The following is a 23100-nucleotide window of genomic DNA, read 5'->3' as shown; positions in this document are numbered from 1 at the left end:
CGCCATTCTGCAGCATGATATCCCTTACAGGGAAAGTCTTCTCTTAGTTATGTAGGTATTCCCAGATCTTGGAGTTTCTGGTTTTCTCAATATTTAGATACAGTTGAATTCTGTGAGGTTTTTTTTTTATTAATTGGAGAATAAAAACATTAAAAATGGGTAGGGAGATCAGAATATGTGAAGGAAATTTTCACATCATATAGCATCTAGAAAAAAATGTTATTTCTTTTCTTTAGGAGTATTAATATTTAGCGGAGAAATAGGAGAACGTGCTGTCCTTCCTTCAGAAATTATAGTCACTAACAAAACAATGATAAATTAACAGCTAAGACATAGAATAGCTGCTACAAGTTTACAATGTGGCTTATTTTAGGGCAATTCCTTGTAACCACCTTATGAAGCAGGTGTAATTATCCCCATTTAACAGATAATAAGCAAAGGCTCAAAACTCTCATGGCAAGTGTGGAGTCACTGGGCTTTGAACACAAGCCACCACATGGCTTAAGCCCCACATGTGGGAAAGGCTCAATCCACGTTTTGGATGAATTGCAGAATGAGAGCATGGGAAACCTTGAGCTGCATGGGGAACTAAATGTTTGTGATTCATTCTCTCCTTTTGACGTGGGAGCAACACACCAGCAGGAAGGAAAGAAGGTGACCTCATCACATTTCCTGGGACAAGGCTAATGACGGATCTTCCAACAAATGAATTAACTGTGTTTGCTAGCTGAAGAGTCCTTGTCTGTGGGGTGCTTTCATCAGGAGGTACCTGGCTGTGTAGGATCACGCATGGTAAGGAACTCTGAGTTTAGGAACCATAGCTCCCTTTAAAATGTAACTCTCTGAATATCCCTGAATATAAGTAGCTATGCAGCTGTCTGAAAAGACTTCAGCATAACATAAACATGTATTACGTGTGAGTGACGTGAATTCACACATCCCTTGGAGACCTCATATGTCAGTCTGAGTCAGAGCAGGATATAACTCTGCAAAAACAAAACAGTAATAGAAGGTGCTCTGAAGGTCCCAGACTCCATTCTTCATCTATGTTTTGCATTTACTTGAGTTCTGGATATCATTAGTGCGGCTTGACACTGGGTAAGAGCTCTGATTCGTGTGAGTCTGATTGACATGAGCCATGAGCTTCCTGTCATCTAAGCTACATAGCATTTACAAAGTACTCACGCACTCTGCAGCATTGGGTATGCTGTTAACATTGACGTATGGGTGTGTCTAATGGAAACACGTCTGCTAAATAAAAGATGTCTTTAGCTACTTCCATGTAGACTATGGGTTGCCAACTATGACTGAACATTAGAATCATTTTGGAAGTTTTTGAAGAAATAAACGATCGTTGAGCCCTACCCCAGAGCATCTGTGCTAGTTACTCCCCAGGCTCTGTCCTCTTCTTCTTGCATAGAAGTTACAGTCAGGATATGCTGCACAACTGGGAATATACTTCCCTGACTTCTTTGGCAACCAGGTGAGTGCAGCCAGCTAGTGGAATGTGGACAGAAGTGACACGTGTCACCTCGGTCCCTTCACGCACTGTGCCTCATCTAAGCAACCTTTGCTTTGGCTGACCAGTACCTGGACATAGGCGTCTAGTCTTGATCATGCAGGTGATTAAAGAAGCTTCATCTGAAACCGTAACTACTAGCCACACGTGGCTATCTAGATGTAAATGAACTAAATTAAAATTAGGGATTAAATCAAGCTAACAACTTGGCTCTTCTGTCACACTCGCCATAGTTCAAGCACTAAGGTGAGTGGCCACCATAACTGGAGAACATGAATACAGAATCTTTCCACCACGGCAGAAAGTTCTCTGAGTACCACTGCTCTAGGAGGTGGATTAGCCACGTGATAAAGAGCCTGGATCCATGGATCTCCATGTGGAGCGACCCCCCCGCCCAGGCTGATCTAGACCTTTGAGCTGCCGTATGAATGAAATAAACTTTATTAAGCCACAAAATCGGGGGCCTATTGGTTATAGCACTTTCGCCCACCTTAATGTTTAAACCTGTATAAGCTCATTTTCTAGGGACAACGTCTATATTTCAATATCAAAAAAATACAAGCAGGATGAAGCTAATGTACAGTTAAGATGGAGCACTGCAGATGTATTCTTTATCTTTTCCTGCTTTTCATCACCAGCACCTAACACGGGGCTCTACGGGAGAGGTGGTGCACACTTAGGGGTGTGATAATGATGGAGTTACCACGAGTGATGCAGGACTTACCTGTCTGTGTCATAGGGCTACCTGCATCTCTTCAGTTTCCTCTGCATCTTCCTCTGTGATTCCCACCAGTGTCAGCAGAGCCCCCTCTCTTAGGCTGCGTCACGCTGCAGTTGATTTTGATTTACCTGACATTTCCTCACGCACAAAAACTCCTTTGAAGTTTTTATAACCACAGAATGCAATTTTAATAAATCCTCTTTTCATGGCAAACTTGCCCCGCGAACATCAATGGCTTTCTTCAATGTATGTGAGAGAAGTGATTCAGCAAATTAGCAGAGTGGCAGCTCCAAGCTCTTATCCCCACGAAGCATCAAAAGACAAAAAGAAATTGGCAGAAACAACTTTTCAGAACTCCAGGAAACAGCACCGTTTGTAGCAACCAAGAAAAATAGGAAAATGGTAGGAGAGCTTAGTGACATTTTTACCTACCTTTCCCCACTCCCTACAGTGCGTCCCTATTACTACACGGTGCGAGGATTTACATGTGCATCCTGGGGGGAGGTGCCTAACACAGCTCCTAGTATATAACATGTTCTCAGTAAGTAACTGATGGATTAAATAACACATAAATGCGAAAATATTGACTAAACTACAGATACACCCATTCTGAGTCTCAAAGGAGCAGCGAATACACGTCAAATCAGCTCATGCTGTCATCTGGTTCCCTCCCTCCTCCTTCCCTCCCTTTCCTCTCTCTGTATCACTCTCTCTCCTCTCTCTCTGTCTCTGTCTCTCTCTGACTCTCTGTCTCTCTGTTTCCGTCTCTCTCTGTCTCTCTCTGTCTCTCTCTCTCACACACACACACACACACTTTATTCCTTGCCTAATTCTTCCAATTCCATTCCAAGTACGACAATGGTAGAATCACAGGAAAAATTAGAAAAGCATAGTTGGACATGGAATAAAATTCTGAAAGAGCAGCCTTGTCAGAAAAGGAGCATTTTAGAAGCTCAAGGCAGAAGAGGATTAATGTCCGAAGACCAGAAGTCATATTACGGTGGAGATGACAGCACCTGAAACCTCACTTGTGGCCAGAAAACACAAGAGAAAATGGGAACGGTGTAAGAGCAGTGACTACAAACTTAGAAAGGAAAACCAGGAAGATTTAGAAGCTATGACACTTAGGGTTGAGGGGAAAGTCTATTCCACTGTATTTAGTACTCGACCCGTGAAATGAAGGCACTTATAATATCAGACAAAACTAACAAATAGCACCGAGAGATATAAAGTGAAGAGAAGGGGTTAGATGAGATACTATTATATCCTCATAAAATTCCAGCAAGGTGCCGAGCTCACAATAAAACTCAATCAATATTTGATGACTGACTGACATTTCAGTTCATGAATCCTGAAAAAGTGATGAAGACATTTATTCAGGACCCAAGGAAACGATAAGTAAAAGCTCTTGGGGAGAAACCATGACTTATGCTGTCACTGGGTGCAATAATACACTGTGTGGAAATTGAGAAAGGAAAATTGTGGAGGGGAAGGAAGAGGACAGAAAGCCACCCCGGGAGTCCCGGGATGGGACAGGGGCAGTGTTAGCATCCTGGAGGAGGCGAGAACTTGATGATTCTGACCAAGGAAAAATACTGACTAGAGTTAAGGCTGGTGTTGTTTCAACAATGAAACATAGTCACAATTATAACACATGTAAGCATAATTGCCAGTGAACTACATTTCAGGAAGTTTAGGAAGGAGGCTGATGGACAGGCAAAGGATGTTATCGGACATCCTGCTTTATTTCTGAAGACTTTGAAACGTATGAGTTAATATTCTAAAAAGAGGAGAATAAGTAGATTGAGAGCAAAATAGGCTTATTTTTCAGCTTTTTAAAATAATAACTAATTCATCTTTGCAATAAAAATCTTTCCTTCCACAGATTCAGAAACACTGCTGAATATAGATTATAATGAATTGGGAGAAAATACAAATGTATCAGCATAATTAATAGCAGTAACAAAAATATTAAATTAGAGCCTTTTCTAAGGAATGCAGAAGACAGATTAATATTGGAATTCTAAGGATTTCTATTTCTTCCTTTTTTTTTGCAGAGTTTGGGTTCTTTGTTTAAGAAGTATTACTGTTTACGGCAAAAAGAAAGAATGTTAAACGCTTGGGGATAACATTATGCTTCTGTAACATGATGCACGCCTGATGCAGAGCAGAATCAGGATATCCTGAAATTGTATCCAAAAAATAATCTTTCTTATAAAATATATTTTGTATATTTTTTTGAAAAACTATCAATGTAAGTACAAAGTCATCCTGCAGTTATTAATATGTCACTACCATAGTTTTGCTTTAGTTCTTGTTCTTTAGGAAGCTGTGTTGTCAAAATCGGTTAAGGAGTCACGTGCTCCAGTTTCACTTACCGTTGCCCGAAGCCTGAGCTGACCTGAGGTCTGGGGTTAACAACGAGATTAATTTACTTGCGCCGGAGCTAGGTGGAAGGTCTTATCACCCAGCAAGCTCTGGAAGATGTCAGTTTAGCAAACCAGACCGAAATGCTGGGGATGCCGCATGTGTGTGCTTTAATAATTTAGGGGACAGACAGGAAAATCACAAACGAAGCAAAATCCAAGGAATCCAAAATCCATCTCTGTGGCTGTCAGACAGTTGTTCTGGGGATGGTAAGTAAACATTATTTTGGAGAAGCAAAAAGAGTAAATATCAATAAAATGCCTGCTAGTAGAACTGAGGGTGTCATGGAAACTTATGACAGGTAACTTCTTCATCCATACTCCACTTTTACACACTCAACTCTTTCTTTTTTTTTTTTTTTGAAGTATACTTGATTTACAGTGTTGTGCTAGTTTCAGGTATACAGCCCAGTGATTCAGTTATATTTGTTTTCAGATTCTTTTCCATTATAGCTTATTGCAAGATATTGAATATAGTTCCCTGTGCTATACAGTAAATCCTTGTTGTTTATCTGTTTCATATATAATAGTGTGTATCTCTTAATCCCATACTCCTAATTTATCCCTCCCTTCCTCTTTCCCCTTTGGTAACCATAAGTTTGTTTTCTATGTCTGTTAGTCTGTTTCTGCTTCGTAAATAAATTCATTTGTATTATTTTTTTAGAGTCCACATATAAGTAATATCACATAATAGTCGTCTTTCTCCATCTGACTTACTTCACTTAGCATGATATTCTCTAGGCCCATCCATGTTGCTGCAAATGGCAATATTTCATTCTTTTTAAAAAAATTTTTACTTTATTTATTTTTAATAGATCTTTATTGGAGTATAATTGCTTCATAATACCCTGTTAGTTTCTGTTGCACACCAAAGTGAATCAGCCATATGCATACATATATCCCCATATCCCCTCCCTCTTGCGTCTCCCTCATACCCTCCCTATCCCACCCCTCTAGGTGGTCACAAAACACCGAGCTGATCTCCCTGTGCTATGCAGCTGCTTCCCCCCAGCTATCTAGTTTACATTCGGTCGTGTATATATGTCGATGCTACTCTCACTTCACCCCAGCTTACCCTTCCTCCACCCCGTGTCCTCAAGTCCATTCTCTATGTCTACCTCTTTATTCCTGCCCTGCAACTAGGTTCATCAGAACCTTTTTTTTTTAGATTCCATATCTATGCATTAGCAAACGGTATTTGTTTTTCTCTTTCTGACTTACTTCACTCTGTATGACAGACTCTAGGTTCATCCACCTGACTGCAAATACCTCAATTTCGTTTATTTTTATGGCTGAGCAACATTCCATCGTATGCATGTGCCACATCTCCTTTATCCATTCATCTGTCGATGGACATTTAGGTTGGTTCCATGTCCTGGCTATTGTAAATAATGCTGCAATGAACACTGTGGTACATGTCTTTTTGAATTATGATTTTCTCAACTCTTTCTTAAATAAACCCGTCAAAAAGGCTGTGAGGCATCTAGGGGAATGGAAACAATCTCACTGAACCAGACTGTTCTTTTATGAAACATTTTGAATCTTGTTTCATGATTTATCCTCTTTGCCTCGTGTCTCTATGTCTCTTCCAAATCCCTGTTTATAGCTTTTTGTCTTAAACCACTTAAAATTACATCTCTACTTTGTCAAAAAGCAATATCAAACGTTGGTGAGGGTTTAAGACTGTATTTTCTGAAGAGATAAGATAGTAGCCATTCAAGGTCAGGCCTCAAAATTCCTGGTACTTCTACCCATGACCTAGGGGACATCTCTCCTGAAGGTTCTGTGATGCACCATCTGGATTCATTAAGAAACAGTTTCCATTTTCCAAGTTATGAACAAAGAGCTAAAATTGCCTCTTTTCTAACGAATCCCAAGTAATTTTTCATGCTTTAGCTGTTGCATTTACTCATAAAATTGCAGGATATGTCAAAGAACTGACTCTGCATATTTCATACCATAATAAAACAAACCTGTTCACTATAATAGGCCATTTTTATGAATCCAGGATGTAGCCAAAGGAACAGAAAAGTGCAGCAAAACAAAGAAGGTCACTGGAGGTTCAATGATATCTCCAGGACCTGGGAACAATCTTGCCTACCATCTTTGTAAAAAGACGTGCTGATCGCAGACACATCGCTAGAAAGAGTCTAAAAAATTGTCAAAAATGATTTGGAAAATATTTTCTTTGAAAAGTCCTTTGTTATATGGGTTGAAACCCGTTTTTTCACAGTGGTTAAGACTTTCGGGTTCTTAGACCTGGTGCCACGCCCCGCTCGGTGCCTTCCTAGTTTAACTCCCAAGACTCTGACTGACCACACGTGGAACCTGTCTATTCGGAGGGATACAGGACAGGAAGCGCAGCCCACCAGGCACCCTCCTCAGTGGGGCAGTCGTCACAGCACTCCACTTAACCCTCTGGAATCTGCTCTCCCCGGCTCTCCAGGTGATGGCTCACCTGTCAGAAAACAGGACTCACCTCACATTGACCGAGCACAGGGCATTCCAGCCTAGAAGACTCAAGCTGCACAGGAGCCAACACCTTTGTAACAATTCCATCGGCGTAACCTCCAGGGTCTCTGCAAGAAATGTGCCCAGTTACGAGTGTACAGTAGGGAAGCGCAACACTGATTTCCCATAAGGCATTTATAGTCCAACTGCAATTTGCCAGTCGGGGGTCATTTGGACCCCAAGAAATGTTGCTTGTAATGCATGATCCAATTGCATCTGGTTGCTGGGAGAACAAGAGAGGGAGTTAATCGGTGGCCAAATTCTCATCCAAAAGAGCAAAAGATTTCCTTAAACTTTTACGCAAGTTGGCATTTCCCAAAAGAAAGTTCTGTGAAGCGATTGCTTCCCTTGTGAGGTACGCATCATGGAAGGAAAGAAGGGGAGAAAGAGAGAGAGAAAGACAAAGTCTTGTTGGCAAACACCCTGTAAGATTCATATATTAATGTGAATTTTGCACTCTTAGAGGAATTTCCCTGCATGTGTGATTTCCCCTACATATTATATGCACATTGCATGCCGCTAATCTCCAGGATGCCTCACATTGTTTATTTAGCAAAAAAAAGGTAAGCGTCCTCCCCTGCCCAGTGCCACTTTACTAAAACTAATGAGTGATGCTATTGCAAATGAACTTAGGGGATCACAGAGGATTTTTAAATAAGAAAGACTTTCTTGATTCTTCTGCGTTAGCACAGGTTATGTCAACGATCCTCACTTGCTCTTGAAATTTTCTTGGATTCAAGCCTCTACCTTGACTTGAATTCTGCACGGAAAAGTTGAGAACCCCAATGAACCGATCAGGGAGAGGCAACAGAACTGAAAGAAATGGAAAGAAACCGTTTTGGTTTGCGTTTTGGTTTTACCACATGAGATTGCACTGAAATCGAACTTAATATGCATTAGAGTGACTGCCTGGGACCCAGAGCAGTTTCAAACTCTATAAGACAGAAAATCTAAAGTAGGCGAAATAAACAAATATGCACGTTCAGAATATAAAATGGGGACAAAAACTGCAACTCTTTTAGGCACAAGTTCCAAAGCCAACATCTCTACAAAAGTGTATACAGTATTTTCTCAGTAATTGTATACATACTGCTCTCAGTATAGATTTTTTAAATGTTGGTTATTTGGTTGTTAAACCAGATAAGCCCATAAAAATATATGCATGAGGACATGAATTTGTGAAGAAAATGAATTTCTGTGCATAAATGACGCCAAGGCATTAAAGATGTCTTCAGCTTCTTCACAAATGCCCCTTTTATTTTTTCAATAGGAATTCAATGAACAAATAAGCTAAACAGAGATGATGACTCCTTGTAGTATATTAAATTGAATGACTGATTCCAGGAAGGTTAGAGTTGATACTTTTTAGGTGTGATCACCAGCAGTCAGCTGTGAATAAGAACTCCATAAAGAGGAGAGCTGGGGACAACAGGACACATACCTTCCATCTGATGGACCAATACAAAAGTAGTTTATGACTGCATATTTCAAACCTTGATCAGTGAGAAATCCTGAGTCTTGGCACAAATATAAACATGGGCCATAAATTAGCCATAAAAAGGGCACTACACTTTCAGGATCTGGGGCCCTGTCTAAATTTACAAGCTGTTTGCAGAGCCTCTGAGACTAATGGATGGATAAAATATTCCAGCCAACTAGTAAAGTAAGTATTATGCATGATTAAAAAGTACTGTAGCTGACTGCTCTGATTAATCAAGGGTAAATTACTGTTAATGCATGTAATAAATGTCACGGGCTGTTTTTCACTGAGAGGAAGCCAGGGCATTCTATGGGCTCCACTGTTTTGAGAGCTGTGGATGAAACAGTGATTAATTAACCATCGGGAAGTTTTATAATTCTGCAATACTTTCTGGCTAAAACAGAACAGCCTTTTAACCCACTGCCCAGGAAGGGAGCCACTCTGCCCCACCCAAATCCTCATGGGCTAGGGGAAGAGTTTTCATCAACTTCTCAGCTCTGGTTCTGTTCTGAAGCCACTTATAATATGGTCATGATTAAAGAAGGAGAAAACTGAGTAGTGGGTTGCCCTATTCACAGCAAGTTCAGAAGTCATCGTGACACCCACTGCCTGGGGAAGCAGAACAAATCTGCCTGATGAAGCCTGAGTCAGGTACCTCCTGGGTGTGGCTGGGCCTCTGAGCAGGTGAGCTCAGAATAAGTGAAGGAGGTGTGTGCGGAATGCCAGGTAGTCAGGGCCCAGGAGCCAGACTGAGGCATGGCCAGGTGTGGGGAGAGCCCAGGGGAGCCAGGCTGGCTTAGGAAAGGTCAGAGACGGACAGAGTCAGTGCAGACGGCTGGCTGAGCAGAGACCTGTCCAACAAGCAAACACCAGGGCCAGGTCAGGGATCAGTCCAGACAGAGATGCATTTACGGTAGAGTCTTAATATACAGTTTTCAGAGACTCTTAACCCTAAATTAGGGTCCAGGTGTATTCAAGTCTGCCCTCTGAAGTGTGATGGAAAGCAACACAGGAGCTACATTCACTGGGTTGCCAAGGGTCTCTCTGAGGACAAGACCTGTGAGCTGAGACCTGAAAGATGAGATGGATCTACAGGAAAGTGGGAGCAGCAAGGACAAGGTGGATTGGAGTACCAAGGAAGAGCGACTGCAAAAGTATCTACAGAACAATAGGGCCAGTGAGTTCAAGGTAAGTTTGGTACAGAAAAAACCTTGGGTCCAGTCACCCAACAGCAGCAAAGCCAGTCTACTGATGCCAGTTGTGGTGGAGGAAAGTGCAGCATTTATTTGCAGGGCACCAAGCAAGGAGAATGGGCAACTAATGCTCAAAAGACCCGAACCCCCAGTGGCTATCAGGCAAAGGATTTTTAAAGGCAACTTTAGGGATGAGGGTCGCAGGGTGTGTGATCAGCTCGTCAACATTCTTATGATTGGTTGGTGGTGACGTAACTGGGAGATATTTGGGGAATCTCAATGCTCAATCTTCTCCTTCCAAGCAGTCTGGGGTCTTCATGGTTGTGGTCAGCAGTTTCTATCTGGTGGAGTCCTGGTTTCTATAAAACCGAAGGGTATGCATCAGATTGTTATCTGTATCCCTTCAGAGGATCTAGGAGCCCTGCGACTGTTTTATCGATAGACTATTGTTTAAGCGGTTATTAATTTTCTTGCCTGACTGCTTTTCCTTTGTTTCTGCATCTTCTCACTTCTTTAATTATTCACTGTTTCAGTCTGCTCTTTGGAACTCAGGAAAGGTCTAGGAGATGAAGCTTTTTCTACAAACAAGAAGCAGGGGACCCAGAGGGGTTTGTATGTGGGATGACCCTGCCCGTTCCTGCTCGGTTTCGAGGATGAATAGGAATTGGAAAGAAAACAGATTCAGTGAGGATCACTAAGACCTAGGGCAGAGGACAAGAAGCCAGGGGAGAATTTATTTCCTTTCTTCTCATCATTCCCGAGACCTCACACATAGGAGATGTGATGGATGGGGGGGTATTCAGCACCTTTTGACTTCAGTCACAAATCTGTGGCAAATTAAGAAATGCCATGTTCATTTTTATATCATTTCTCTTATAAATAATTAAGAGTAATTTGATATAATTTGAGATCACATCATGCCACCAAGCTAAACACCACCAAGCCCAGAGAGAGAATATGATGACATTGGCTTCTGGAATGTTATCACTCATTTTCCCCCTGTCTCCCTTCCTCTGATCTCTTTAGAGGAACGTGACATGCACATTTTTCAAGCACCTGCACTGGCGTCTTTTGCCAAATATTCCAACTAGCATTTTCCATAGTCCCTAGAAAAATACTTTGGTTCACTGATCAGGTGAATTCCTTTTCCTTCAAATTTGTCCTGGATACGTTTTAAGCCGTCTATCTGAAATTACTCTATATGCCAAAGTGGAAATAAAAATGGTGTTGCTAGAAAACATGTTTTCGACTTTGCCTTCCAGAGAGGGTATCCTTTGCTGTATCTATATTGTTAGTTTCCATTCTGTTTGTAAATCTGCTAAATGCTCACTAAGTCAGTTCTCTGTCCTTATGTTTATTAAGCTCAGTTTTTCCCTTTGCGTACGTGAGAGTCCCAGCTGTTTGCGCTTGTTTGCAGAAGTGTCTAAGGCTACGGTGTCATTAGCCAGAGAGAGGAAATCACAGGAAGTTCAGCATGGAAGGGGCTCTTATATCTTCATCGCAACCCATACTCTAATTTTATTAAAGAGAAAAGTAGACTCTGAGGGAGCAAGTGGTTCCCTCAAGGCTTTACTCTGAGGTGGTGGCAGAACAAGGTCTGAGGCGTCGCAGACTCCAGATCCAACCCTCTCTCCTCTTCACCGTGAGAGAACGACAGGTGGTTACACAGCAGACGGTCTGCAGGCTGGGGATGTGTGGGGAGGCAGAGGGACGAGATGGAGGGGGTCTGGGTCTGTGCACACTCTGAAGACAGGTCTTCACTTCTGAGCGCCTTGGCAAAGCCATCAGACACAGGGGCAGGTCGAGAGGTCAGCTTCGTAGAAACGCAGAGTCATCTCCTGGACTTTACAAAACAGCTCGGTCCTTACACTAGTCTGCTCTCCATGCTCTTTTCTGCTTATTACTCTGGGGTAAGCATCCTCCCGGAAGGTACCACAGGAGAAACCTGACATTTTTAAGATCCCAATTTTATTTGATGACAAGTAATTTAAAACACTACTACTAATACAGACATGGGGTATTTTAGGGAAAAGAATACTACATTCAACTGAATTTTTAAGATGAAAAATGAGACTGCCAAATAATCCCCGACTTGAAGAGGGTCTCTTTGAGCTACTTCTCTTATACCCCCAGAGGGTATGGATTCATCCTCCTGTGTAAGAGTTTGAAGACTGAGGGGAAATATTCTGACCAAACAAGTAATATTCTAAATCACATTTTATGATGAACCTTTTTGGATCTCAAAATTATAAAACCGTAGGAATGCAAGAGTCCACACACTTTTTAAGCCCTAGTGAAAAACAGGTTTTTTGCATTTGCTTCAGATTTTCCTCTGGAGGTGTCAATTCTGACATTTTATAACAGCCGAGAGGGAGACCTTCCAGCCTCCAGTCTGGCAGCAGATCTCTCACCCCACCATCAGCCTAGACCACAGAAATGTCACACATGTGAGGAGTCAGGGAACAAGAAGCAGGACTCTTGTTACTGAGGGGTCTTTTTTTTTTTTTTTCAATTTTTTAAGACGCATTTATTCCTACAGAAAATAAACAACAAAATTTTGAAAGAGCTTTTTTGATTCAAGTTAAGTGATTGTATCTTTAATTTATCCATATGATTCTAAAATAATATTAAGTTCGTACTAGGTACCAGGCAATGGCTAGAAGTTGCATTACTGTTCGTGCAAGTTCGCGTGCCAGACGCATAGTGAGGCCGAACAAACCAAAACGTCGGAGTGCGGAGCAGAGAAGGGTTTATTGAAGGGCCACGCAAGGAGACGAGGTGGCGCTTGCCCTGAAAAGCCCCGAACTCCCCGAAGGGTTTCAGCAAAGCCTTTTTAAAGGCCAGGAGTTGGGGGTGGGGGTGGGTGGGTCGCAGGGTACGGGATCAGCTCGTGCACGATTCTCTGATTGGCTGATGGTGAGGCAGCAGGGTGATGTCACAGGGGATCACAGTATCAGTCCTGAGGCTCCAGGAGGCTGGGGGCTGTGTGCTCATGGTCATCAAGTAGTTCTTCCATTTGAAGGGGGGGGCAGTTCGCATCTGAAAACAGCTCAGGAGTGTTAACAGCATCAACTACTGTTATCCGGGTACTTCAGAGACGAGCTAACGCAGACGACACGGGGAAGGCCCCAGAGGGTCCTGCTCGGTTACAAGACCACATCTCTTCCCTGAGGCTCTGAATTCTTGTAACCGGGCAGAGGTTTTCCTGTGAATGACTCTGAACCCAGGTAGCAATCCAACTTATTGGAATGCGCTCCATTTTCCTATCCTGCTGTCTCTTGAGAAGAAGACTCAAGTAATTTGACCATGGAAGGGAAGAAGGAGAAAGCCCATCCTCACAGGACACTGTCCTTAAGAAAATATGACAAAAGTCTTCTATTCTGAGGTCCTCTTGGAAAAACAAGTAAATATATACAGTAAAAAAAAAAAAAAAAAATGCATGGAAAACACACCACTGAGGGAAAAAACATAGAGTGGAACCTTTTCTACTAGGTCAACATGCTTATGGCTTGGTTTCAATGGAGGCGTGTCCAGAGTTTAGCTCAGCTGCTCCGTGGTGCTGCTGCCTCAGCATCCACTCTGTACGGCCAGGCAGGGGCCTTCGGGGGGGCCTTAGATGGACACCAACCCCTGGAGCCAGCACGTGCCCTAGGTGACAGCCCACAGGGTCACGAGCAGGTGTATGTTCCTGACACGACTCCCCAGCCGCCCTTGTGATGAGCGGTCTCCCTGCCTCTCAGGGTCTTCCCCTTATGTGCCCTTTAGATAAGACCCCTATGGGTCTTACCAAAATCCTGCTCTTTTGGCTTGAATTGATCCATCTGGCCTTAGCCCAGGAACCACAAAACTCTCCACTCACTGTCCTAATAAAGGCAAGTACCTTAGTCCTGCTCCTCTCTCTCTCTCTCTCTCTCCCTCTCTCTCTCTCCCACTCTCTCTCTCTCTCTCTCTCTCTCTCTCTCTCTCTCTCTCTCTCTCTCCTCCCTCTGGACCTTCCTTTGGCCCCCTGAGATGTTCCTTGTGCTCACCCAGGACCTATGAGTCATAAGCGTCTCTGTTTCCACTTCTCTTGTGCTGTTGAGCGAGGCTCTCCATCCAGCACCCTGTGCTCCACTTCACACATGTTAACAAAATCAAAACAGCATGGATTTCAGGTATTTCCCTGAATGTAAAGCTATGAAAGGGAAATGCCAAAAACAGGAAAAATACAGGTATGAAATGTATTTTTCACTCCATCAAAGGGGTGGTTCAGAGCAGGTGGACGCCATCAGAACAAGGAGTGTATGAATGAGCAAATCTAAGGACTGGGTGACAGACACTAAATGAAAGATCTTCTACTGACCATGGACACACCAAGAGTGAAGCTTATATAATTTTTTTAAACCCTGACCACTAGCAGTGAGACAAAAGCAGAAGAACATCCAATCCTGTCACCTCCCCCAATCCCTGCATTTAATTAATTGTCTCATTATCATCAGAGATAATGAGGAAAATATTATTAATAAAGGGATATTGGAAAAGATGTGAATTACTTTTTTGGTAAATGGACTAGGTCAAACAATCTTATCTTTATAAACACACCCATGTGTCTTATCTAATAATGCAATGATCTATCCAAGGCACAATTCAGTCAGTTTTCTTTATGAATGAGGACTTGACTCCCTAGCTACAGTAAATCCAGCTTCAGTCAGCCAAAGGATCAAATTCATTACCTGAAATTCCTTTTTTAACATCTTTATTGGCGTATAACTGCTTTACAATGGTGTGTTAGTTTCTGCTGTATAACAAAGTGAATCAGCTATACATATACATATATCCCCATATCTCCTCCCTCTTGCGTCTCCCTCCCACCCTCCCTATCCCACCCCTCTAGGTGGTCACAAAGCACCGAGCTGATCTCCCTGTGCAATGCCACTGCTTCCCACTAGCTCTCTATTTCACATTTGGCATTACCTGAAATTTTTACAGAAAAAAAAAAACATACGGCCCTCTCATTTGTTCCTCTTTGATAATTTTCAACAAACATTTATTGAGCACCCACTATGTGCCTGGCTGTTGTACTAGGTGCTGGAGCTACAAAAATAATCAGATCCAGTCTCTACCCACAAGGAGAAAAACATATGAAGAATAAATCCTACCATAATATGATGTGTTATAATTAATGAACAGAGGGCATGAAGGGACACCTAACTCTAAATGAGGAAAGGAATGGTCACAGGAACATCAATGAAGGACAGCCCTTGACCTGAGACTTATGGTATAACTTGAACTTGCCAGAAAAAGAAAAAAGTGTGTGCAAAGATATATAGATGTGAAAGTACGTGCTTTATTCTGGGACCGGCAAATAAGTTAGCCCAACCAAAATACAGTGGGCTTAGAGAGGAAAGTACCAAATGATGACGATGAAGATTAGGATAATAATAATAAGTTGGAGAAGCAGTAGGTAGTGAAAACCTTTGGGTGCGATGCATAAGCACGTTTCTGTGGCTGATGGGAAGCTGATGAATTAGATGGTCAAATTTTCATTTTTATAATGGTCACCACGGCAGCTGCATGGATGATGAAGTGGAAGGGAAGAAACTGGAGGAGGGTAGACTTTAAAAGGCCCGTGGGATCCTCCAGAGAAAGAGACGGTGCCGGCGGGAAGGAAAGCAGCAACCGGAAGGTGGAGTGAAGAAGCAGACGTGAGATGCCTGGAGGAGATGGAACCAGCCAGGCTGGATTCTCAGCTGACTTGTACAAGAAAAGAGGAGAAACAATGAGGGCGACGTGAGGAAACAATACAGACAGTATAGACTTTTTAGACCTAAAAAACAATATGACCACAAGGCGTTAACATTGGCTACATGGCAAAGAGGTAACTGAGGAAAATATCGAGACTTATATTGATTTATTAGGAAAGAAGTGAGGTTGAATTAGAATTGAACAAAAGTTTAAACTTAAAAATTTAGGAGAAAAAACTTTAAATCAAGTAGAAAAAATAATTTAAAAAAATAAGAGTAGATACTTAAAGAAATAGCAATTTTCTTAAAAGCAGAAATAGGTATTCAAAGCAAAAGTTGGTCCTTTGAAATAAATAATAATTGTTACCATTTATACAGGGCTTTCCCAGGAACTATTCTCAGCATTATATTTATTAACAGAATTAGTCTTTTAACAGACCTACAAAATAAATGCCATTTTTATAACTTTCTTAAAAATGAGGAAACCAAGGCATATGGAGTTAAAGTGAGTTGCCCAAGATCACAGAGCTAGTAAAAAAATTAATAAAGTAGAAACACTTTGGCAAGTGTGATCAGGAAAATGAAAAATAAAAAGATATAAATAAAGAAAATATCAGGAAGTGGGGCACAGCCTCAAATATAATAGAGATTTAAGAATTAACAAGAGAAGTCTATGTACAACTTAACCATAAATTTTAAATATTAAGTTAATTTGAAAAACTTTAGGCAATAAGGACCCAAATAGATTAATAAAAGTAGAGGAAATTAAAGTGTTTATCAAAGATTTACCATTACCATCCAAAAGGCACTGTTCTAGGGACTTCCCTGGTGGTCCAGTGGTTAAGGCTCCTCACTTCCACTGCAGGGGGCGTGCAGCCCTCCTTCTGCAGGGTGTGTTGGCCAGACCCAGAGGAAGCCGAACACACATGCCCACTGCACCTGAGCGGGGGGACGGGGGCGGGCAGGCGGGGGGGGACCAGCTGAAAAAGAGTGTCACAGAGGACCAGGATTCTCTTAATGTAACATCCAGTGTGTTCAAATTACTTGTGTGACAAGGACTAGTATCTACAATACATAAAGAATTCTCAAAAGCCAACAATCAAAGAATGCAAACACATTGAAAATCTGCTCATCTTACCAAAAACCAGGAAAATTACATGAATGAGAAAAGATGATCAGCTGATGCGAGATGAATCAGAGGATGAGAAGGATGTTAAAGTAACCATAACAAAAATGCTTCAACAAGAAGCCACATTGCGTATGCTTCCAAAGTTAAGTGGTTATGGATTCAGACTACATTATTAGAAATTTAGAATGTGTATTATAATCTCCAGGAAAGGCACCAAGAAAATAAATTTAAAATATACAGGGAAGGAAATGAGAAGGGAATCAAAATGGCACACTAGAAAAAAAAATCGATTTAACACAAAAGAGGACAGTGATGAAGAAATTGAGGAACAAAAAGATGTAAGACAAATAGGAAACAAATAACAAGATGGCAGAAGTCAGCCTTGTGTTAGTCAGGCTTCTCCAGAGAAACAGAACCAGCAAGATACATATATATCTAAAGAGATTCGTTATAAGGAATTGGCTCATGCGATTATACGATTAGACCCAAGAGAGCCCTTGGTGTAAGTTCCAGTCTGAAGGGCCTTAGGATCAAGACTCAAGAAGAACTGATGTTTCAGCTGGAGTCCAAAGACAGGAAAGGGCTGATGTCTTTATTGCAAGGATTATTTTTTCGAGATTTACTTTCTTGTCTGGGTCACTGTAAGACAGGCTGAAGGCTACATAAAATCCAAAATTGAGGGACAGATAACTAGGATATTTTTTAAAGTCATGCAGCTTCTTTTAATTTTTTTTATATTGGAGTAGAGTTGATTAACTATGTTGTGTTAGTGTCGGGTATACAGCAAAGTGATTCAGGTCTACATATACATGTATCTATTCTTTTTCAAATTCTTTTCCCATATAGATCATTACAGGGCATTGAGCAGAGTTCCCTGTGCTGTACAGTAGGTCCTTGTTGGTTATCTATTTTAAATATAGCCGTGTGTACACGTCAATCCCAGACTCCCCATCTATCCCTCTCCCTCCCCACCCTTCCTCCACTGGTAACCATAAATTCATTCTCTAAATCTGTGAGCCTGTTTCTGTTTTGTAATTAAGTTCATTTGTGTCATCTTTTTTAGATTCCACATATAGATGCAGCATCTTAAAAAAATAGCAACACTCTTCCAAAGGGCGTCCACTGACATCCATATGCAGAAAGAAGATGACATTTTCCCCACCTTATCCACTATGTCCTGTCATCACACACTTTTATTTGGAACTCAGCTAATGCAAATCAGCAATTCACTGTTGAAAAGCCCAAAACAAACACACTTCATAAAATACTGCATTGATTTCATCTGAATCCTCTATGCTCCATCTTCTTCCATCACGGCTGAGTCTGTTCAAAGTTGCTCAGGCTGACCTTTTACAGACAGCAATTACTCGGGAAGTAACTCCCTGTGACAATCCATGTCTTTACACATTTCGGAGAAGCGTCATTTTCTCAGGCGAGAGAAAGGTATCCTGTCATCCAGCACGAGCTTCCTATCTGAGATGTGATTTCACAGCCTTTCTTTTGAAATCTGCTAATAGTGGCTGGTCCCCAAGCACAGGACTAAATGGTTTAATTACAGACAGGTGGTGAAAGGACATGATTTTTTTTTTTTTTCTTGTTTCCTTTTCCCAGAATGATTGGTACAATAAGATGTCCTGAAAGAAGTGTATGTCTGCAGGGTCACTGCTGGTTAATTTCCACCCATATGGAAGTTACTTGGATTTGCTTTGATTTCCAATACCTTCCTTCAGGTAAATGCCCGGAGGGAAGAAGGTGCAGACACAGGCATCATCCATATGGCTGTAGGTGTGGTCAGTGATCAGTCTGCCAGCGGACTCTGCCTGCCACCACTGCTGGCCCCCACTCTGACCCTAATCTGCACCGAAATCATGCTTTATGATAAACAGATTTCAGTCCCATCATTGTGCTAATTTTTAATCCTATATTTAGCAAAGAACTCTGATCTGTACAAATGAAATGCACGTGCTGAAAGTGGTAATATCTGTACAAGAGAGGATAATAAACTAGCGAGCTGATGTGGGTCCTTTTGTTGCTGGGAGGCACACTAGAATGCCCGGTGGCCCATCAGTCTACAGGCTGATGACGTAGCCAGACATCATCAAGGATGTAGCCAGTTGGCTCCAAATTCCCCCAGCTGTCACAGCTGCCTTCTTGGTCAATTATCTATCCAAGAGAGGTGGGTACCAAGAGCCAAAGCATCATTGATCTCTCAAACTAATAAGAAGGGAGCCTAGTCTCTACCTAGCCGGGAGAATCAAGAGGACGTCTTACGGATCAGTTGGCTTAGACCAAAAATAGATTAATTGACTTAGTCAAAGACACCAAGGTACGGTGGGAGAGTTTCAAAATCAATTTGCTGGCCTCAACATTCTTTTCTTCTCAACTGTGTCTCATCTTGGATGATAGTAACTTGTTGTTTATTTCTCATTCCTTATTTATTTTATATTTGTTATTTTTAAACATACGTATTTTGTAGCTTCTGTCTATATGACTTTTGAAACTCTGGGGGCACTGTCGTTTTTTTTTTAAGATTTTTTTTTTTTACCTAGACCATATTTTTAAAGGCTTTACTAAATTTGTTACAATATTGCCTCTGTTTTACGTTTTGGTTTTTTGGCCCTGAGGCATGTGGGATCTTAGCTCCCCGACCAGGGATCGAACCTATGTCGCCTGCACTGGAAGGCAAAGTCTTAACAACTAGACCACCAGGGAAGTCCCAGTGTCTCGATATTTGTGGTTTGTGTTGATTCTTACCCATTGTCTCTGTGTCTTCCTATGCTTTGTAATTTTAGTTTGTGAATACATTGTCAGTAGGGTTATGTGTGTGGGAATAGTATACCTCCTGCATTAAGAAGGTATTACTCCAAAGAAATTATACATTTGACTTTGTAGGCACCTCAGCGATGTTTCTGGTCTCTGTTATTTTTCATTTGGGATATTTGGGATTATAAATTAATATAAATTCAAACTTTAAACCCACCTCTATGGGGCTCTAGTGATTACAAACTCTCAGGGAGATTATGGATTTTTTCACACCAAACTCTAAGCATGATAAACAAACTTCCTCCCTCACCAACGAGCAATTCATCTGTATTACGGCTTCCACTAGAGGCTTTCCCTTTCAAATGCAGGATTCTCAGTTCCAATCCCCCATCTTGATCAGGTACATGATTTACTTTTTGTGGCCATAAAATGCATGCTTCCTGGTTATTGAGATTGGTGAAATCTCCAAGGCAACTTGGTTCAGTACCCACCGACCACTGTTAGTTGTAGTTTCTCCTTGCTTTCAGCCTTGGGCAATTTCTCTTACTTTCTTACAAATTCACCTCTGCACTTAAAAGTATACTTGCTGAATTTTATCCGGCATTTCTAGGTGTCTTGGTAGCAGGAACGTTTCCGATTACCTAATGGGCCAACTTGCTATATACAGTAGTCCTACCATTCAGACAGACACACACACACAACTGGCCCATACTGTTGCATTTTGACTCTGTGTTTTCTGATGGCAAGCTATCCCAGAAATAATCTCTATTTATCCAGGGACCAATCATCCATCTCATGCCTTGTCTGGACAGTTCCCTCTTTTGTGTATATTCCTACTTTATAGCTCGCTGACGTCTCCTCCAGAGGCACAGCGGGGAAGGGAATTAGACAAGCATTGGCAAGTCCCATTTTAACAGGATCAGTAAAAAGATTTCATGGTAGCAGAACTCTAACAGGAGTTTTGTGAACAATCTGAGGATCGAGTCATCTGGTTTCCCTATTTTTAGCTATAACTTACTTAGAAATCACTAAGTCCCTTTCACGTAGATGAGTCTCTCATTGTGTGTGTCTCTCTAAGGATGTTTTGTTCACTGCACCTGTCCAAGAAGAAAAAGCATCTCATCACTGGATCCATTGGAATAGCAAGCAGATTATCTCTGCTTTGGGGGCATAAAGGGGCGGAAGAGCAGCTGTTGCCCCCGGATTGCAGAGACATGCCTGGCATTTAGGAGATGTGCAGAAACAAGAAGATTCCTTTGTATGCTCTTTCTAAAGTGACCGAAGGGGGAAAAAAAGTGGCAGGCAGGGCACATGGCAGGTGGTTGCTCTTAGAAAACACCATTAAAAGATTAATATTTCCCTCAGGAGTGGCGAGCTCTGGGCCTACGGGGCCTTGCTCTACCCAGAGAGAATTAGAGGGATTGGAGTTTGTACTACAGGACAGACAACACTCACCACGGCTCAATCAAGAGCTGAACGGACGTGGTTCCGTCACCCAGTCGACAAAAAGCCGCCTGTGCCACCCCCGCAGGGACGGGTCCAGGTGTCTGAGATGCTCTGATGCGCTTCCCTCCTGACTCCCCCTGGTCCTCACGTCCCTTCCTGTCTGTCTTCTGATCTGAGGTCTTCATCGTGACCCCTCTAAGTCTCTTAAACTCTTCTTGAGGCTTTAGGGGTTTTTTATTTTGATTCATTTCCTACTATTCTGTTATTTCTGAAAACAGTGGTTCTCAAACTTCAATGTCCATGACTGAGGTTTTAATTCGGGTTTTGTTGTGTAATTATTTTCACTGTAAGCTCCCCAGGCAATTTCGATACACATACATGTCTGGAATAGTCTTTAAGAAACATTGCATTTCTATGTGCAGAAAATTAAACTGAAATATCTTTTTTTATTTAAAAAAATCAATAAATTAAGCAGAGCCCACCTTGCCCTAAAATAACCTGGAGGTGTCACAAAGAAAATCGTTAAGTGGCGATGAAACCATTGAACAACCATCAGTAGTTTGATGGTCTCCATCTAGAACAACCAGTTGAGCTTTGAGGAGGAACAAATTGTTGTTTTCTCCTCAGTGTTAGCTTGAAGTCAGCCCCCGCAGGGAGGGGGCCGTTTCTAATACAATCACCAATTTCTAATATATTGTGGACACGCCCTTGCCTTGGTGAAGAGTCAGGAATGGGACAGTCTGTCCTTCTGAGGAAATTCCAAGCAGCTTAATTATAATTTCCACTTGCTCTTCAGGAAAATAATTGTGGTATTTGCTCCATGCCTAAATGAGTTGAAGTTGTAGGTAATAAAAACAACGATCATCAAGGATCGTTGTCATTTGCATCAAGAATTATGTGATATACTTTACCTGCTCTCGGCGCCACCCCGGGACAAGCAGCAGTGTTCTTGTTTTATCCATGATGATGACAAACATTTGGAAAAGCCCTCGAAGTTTCACGTCCAGTGCGAAATGCTTTATGTGTGGTAACTCATTTATCCCTCTCGACATCCATGTGGGGGAATTCTATCACCATCTCCACTTTTATAGATGAGAAACCAAGGCCCAGAGAGGTTAAGCAACCTCCCCAGGGTTACAGAGCTAATCTATGGTGGGACAGGATTTCAAACCAGGAGACCCAACCCGAGTTCTACCTCTAACTGCTGGCGTGTTGTCCTCATGGTTACGAGTGGATCAGAGACACCAGCAGAGCTTCTCAAAGCAGAGCGCTGGGCCCCTCCAGAGCCTCTGACCAGCAGGCCTGGATGGTGCCCAAGATTCTGGTTTCTACCAGCTTCCTGAGGATCCCGACATGCTTCTCAGGAACCACACTTTGAGAACCACTGTGCTAGACGACACTGATGATTGGATTCCCGCCATGTGTCTTGGATGCTGGAGTGAGGAAGCTCCCAGCTGAAATGTCTTCCGACACTAAGCACCGCACAGGGTGGGGTCACCATCGCCACAAGATGCCCCTGCTTCAGGCTCCAGCCATGACTCAGGGTTCCCAAGGCCAACCTGGGGTACAAATCCGGGGGTCTCATTACCCCTTTATGTTCAATAAGGCTCTGGGCTGGCCCATGGATCTCAGGAAAGTGCAGTCCTCGTGATCATGGTTTTATTAGAGGGAGAAGGATATAAACCAGGACCATGCACAAAAAGAGGTGCTTAGAGTGTGGTCTGGAGGGTCCTCATCCCATGGAATCAGGACACGCCATCTCCCAGCACAACCATGTGTCACAACGTGCAGAGGGCTGTTACCCAGGAAGCTCACCGAGCTTCGTGTCCCAGTGGTTCCTGGGGCTCATTGCGTCAGCGTGATTGATTGAACCCCTTCCCTTCTCCTGAGGCTGGGCTGCTATCACCCCAGCGCTCTGCTCACCTGGTCCTCCCAGCACACGTGGCCTCTCCTGAGTGTGCTCCTCACCTCGTAAACCTTCGGGCCCATCATGAATAACAAAGATGCTCCTGTCACTTAAGAAATGTCAAGGACTTAGGGGCCCAGGAACAGAGGACAAAGGCCAGCCAGAGCCTTTAGTACACAGGACAAACCAAAGTCAAACGTTCACAATAAGCTGGTAAGTGTCAGACCAAGTTGCCCAAAGTTAAGACGTGGTAAGTGGTACGTTCATGACTGAAACCTACCTC

The sequence above is a fragment of the Delphinapterus leucas genome, chromosome 13, assembly GCF_059928025.1.
Source record: "Delphinapterus leucas isolate spDelLeu-1000000601 "Yukka" chromosome 13, BTC_Dleu_Yukka2, whole genome shotgun sequence".
NCBI classification, from domain to species: Eukaryota; Metazoa; Chordata; class Mammalia; order Artiodactyla; family Monodontidae; genus Delphinapterus; species Delphinapterus leucas.
The sequence above is the reverse complement of the archived record's forward strand: the minus strand, read 5'-3'. Positions refer to the sequence as shown.